General features: G+C 52.2%; 1 long non-coding RNA gene across 1 annotated transcript; it reads left to right on the forward strand.

Moving 5' to 3' along the window:
* The first annotated feature begins 52 nt into the window (after positions 1-52).
* LOC127750592 (uncharacterized) lies at positions 53-3,076 on the forward strand. Its single transcript, XR_008011767.1, has 5 exons — positions 53-419; positions 950-1,086; positions 1,188-1,297; positions 1,407-1,490; positions 1,611-3,076. It is a non-coding gene; the product is annotated as an uncharacterized LOC127750592 (long non-coding RNA).
* The last annotated feature ends 50 nt before the right edge of the window (positions 3,077-3,126 follow it).

Raw genomic sequence — 3,126 nt, forward strand, 5'->3', positions numbered from 1 at the left:
CCTCCCTCCCCTCTCGCCTATGATTCTGTGATTGCCAATTATGCTACCCGCTTACCGTCGCCCGCGCTTCGGAAAGTTGGACATTAGGCTTCGCAGCGTAATGCAGGGAACAAGAAAACGGAATTCACCATGTTAAAGCATAGCGATTTCCCTTGTCTTCTGCCTCGCTCCTCTGCTCCTCTGCATGTCGAATGCTCCTGGCCGCAGAGGACGTTGCTGTTCGTGCAGCCAACGCCAGTGAAGAAGAAAAAGAAGAGCCAAGCTCGGCTCGTCCTCTTCGTCCTCGTCCTCGTCCTCGTCCAAATGTCTTGGAGGAACACTTAGATCGGAAGCAACGTGCTAATGCAATATCCATATTCCCATCTCCTGGGCCGTTCAGAAGACTATTGCATCTGCAGAAATAGAAGAATAATGCGCAAGTGAGTACCGTTCAACTGCTCGTGATTTGGCGTCTTCCCTCCATAAATTTTCGGTCTAAGCAGAGGTCCCTTTTTTTTGAAAACGCTTAACGCCTAACCATCTTTTTAAGATGTGATTTTTGTTTGTATAAAAGCATTTAATCATCCAATATATGAGTCTTTCCTTGTCTAGTACCCTTTCACATTGCCCTCGGGTAACAGAGATCGCACGGGCACGGCACGGGTGACTGTAGCGTGTCGGCATCCTAACCTTTTGCCAGGCGGTCTTACCTCTCCGTTGCAGTACACGCACGCACAACCAGCCGACCTTTTTATTGAGCTCTTAAAGGCCGACTCTGTTTCCATGTTACCTTTGGAGCTTCATAATGGACGGTTTTCTCCCTCCCTGAGGCTTTGATGTAGATCTCGGGGGGAGGGAACAAATTTCGTCTGAGCCCCCTTGTAAACATCTTGATATCTGAACGTATGCTATTCAAGTTAATGATGTAATGTCATTGCATATCTTGAAGTAATCTGTGCATTAATTTCAGGGCCCGGGAGGTGGGGCCGGTGCTTCAGTCACACCCACTCACTCGAGGAGCTGCACCTTTAGGTTGGCCCGGCTGCCTAGTGCTCCTCTCCTAAAGCTGTGGCGGAGAGGGGCAGGTATTTTTCTGTGTGAGACCTGGTGAGAATTCATTAAATTACATTTACTTACACTTTGTGATCATTTATGTTTCGTGTGCTTTTGAGCTGACACTGTTGTAGTACTGTCTTCTTAAATTTTAGGTCAAGGCGGTCGCAGTGGTTCAAATACTTAACAGACCGCTGCTGGCAAGTGTGAAGTGCCCCTCCCATAAGCTGTGTTGGAGAGGGGCAGGGAATTTTCTTGCCACCTAGTGAGAATTCATTTATTTACATTTAATTACATTTATTTACATTTAATTCATGCTTGCACTGTTTCGTGTGCTTTTTGAGTTGACACTGTTGTATTTTGTGACAATTTAGGGCTGGTTGGTGGGGGCATTCATTCGAAGCCACCCAGATAATGAGCTGTTTGCTGCTAGGAAGTTAGTGATATGTCCTTACCTGGTAAGAATTTCTTGTGAGAAATTTGGATTGTTTTGTTATGGCCTTTGTGTGATATTACATCTTGAGTTTTTTTGTTTTTTTTTCTCATAACTGATTTGTAACTTTCTACTACCCCTTCAGGTCTGGCAGCTACGAGTACATCCACCACCCAAGTTTCCAATGCAGATTGCTGGAGCCCACCTCGCCTCTCGCCTCTCAATGAAGAGCACCGGGACGGCATCTAATCGGCGCCACCCAGCGGTCCTTGGATGATAGAAACCAACGATGCCAGCGGTCGGTGTTCTGAGGCGCACGCGTAACGGGTCCCGGCGCCTCTCTGTTGGGTGAGCACTGACCGCCGGCCCGGGGGGGCTCTACAGGGTCAGCTCTGTGCCACCGACGAAGCGTCGCGCTCCAGCGGCCGGTGTCTCCAGTGGGTCTTCGCTGCAACGCACACGCCCTGCTTCTCTCTTGCCAGCAAGATTGGTCTGTTAAGTATTTGAACTACTTCGACGTCGGCGGCGTCGTTCCTGACGGTCCCCGTCAGCAGCGTGTCCCTGGCGCGCAGCGTCAGCTCCCAGGCGTCGCCCGTCAGCAGGGCGAGGGGCTGAAGAGCCGGCGCAGCTGCGGCATTGCGTGCGCCGCCCGCAGGTGCTCCTCGAGCGGGAACGACATGCCGAGCTCCTCGACGGTCGGCCCCGCTCGCTCCAGCAGCATCAGCGTCCAGGCGGGATCTCGGCAGCACACCACCAGAGGTACACTCACCCCTTTCGCGGCTTGCAGGGCATCCCGCTTCTCCAGCAGCTTGTCGTCGGGCGCACTGGCGCTGGCCTCGTGGGCGTCGAGCTCCTCCGGGTTAGCCCGGGCTGCTCCGGTGACGGTCGGTGTTCTGAGGCGCACGGCGTAACGGGTCCCGGCGCCTCTCTGTTGGGTGAGCACTGACCGCCGCTGTCTCCAGTGGGTCCTCGCTGCAACGCACACGCCCTGCTTCTCTCTTGCCAGCAAGGTTGGTCTGTTCAGTACTTGAACTACTTCGACATCGGCGGGGGCGGCCGTGCTCACCATGAGGTGCAGCTCCTCCAGCGAGTGCGCGTGCGCCTGGAGCAGCGACTGCAACGTGGGCCGCGGGAGCACCCACACCATTAGCCAGCGGAGGCCCTGGCCGCGAGCTGGGGCCTGGCGGCGGGGGCTGCGGGACCCACGTGGAGTTGCAGATCCTCGAGCGAGTGGGCGCGCCTGGAGTGGCGAAGCCGAAGGCTGCAGTGGATCCTTGTTGCTCCACACACGCCAAGCTTGTTGTGTCTGTTAATTTGGCAGCAACCTGTTTCATAAACTTTTTGGACTGGAAGCTGAGCTTTGTTGGACAGTATGGTACAGTACAATGTTTAGTATATTCTGAAATCAACCATTAATTCTGGGTCTCATATTGGGCGGTAATATTGCTTTGGTTGCTTTGTCTATCACTTGATCTATGAGCAACAGAATATTTTGAAATAGAATATTGAATTCATGTCATCATTATTTGATTTCATTTTCCACAATGGGAAACGCTGTTCTGCTGCTTTGAGCTGTCAGTTTGAACCCTGTCAAAATCGTACTTTAGGTTACAAAAACATGTACCTCGTTGTGATTGTGATGTTACTTTTCCCTGATCAAG

This window comes from Frankliniella occidentalis, unplaced genomic scaffold, assembly GCF_000697945.3.
Source record: "Frankliniella occidentalis isolate FOCC.00 unplaced genomic scaffold, Focc_3.1 Scaffold217, whole genome shotgun sequence".
Taxonomy (NCBI): Eukaryota; Metazoa; Arthropoda; class Insecta; order Thysanoptera; family Thripidae; genus Frankliniella; species Frankliniella occidentalis.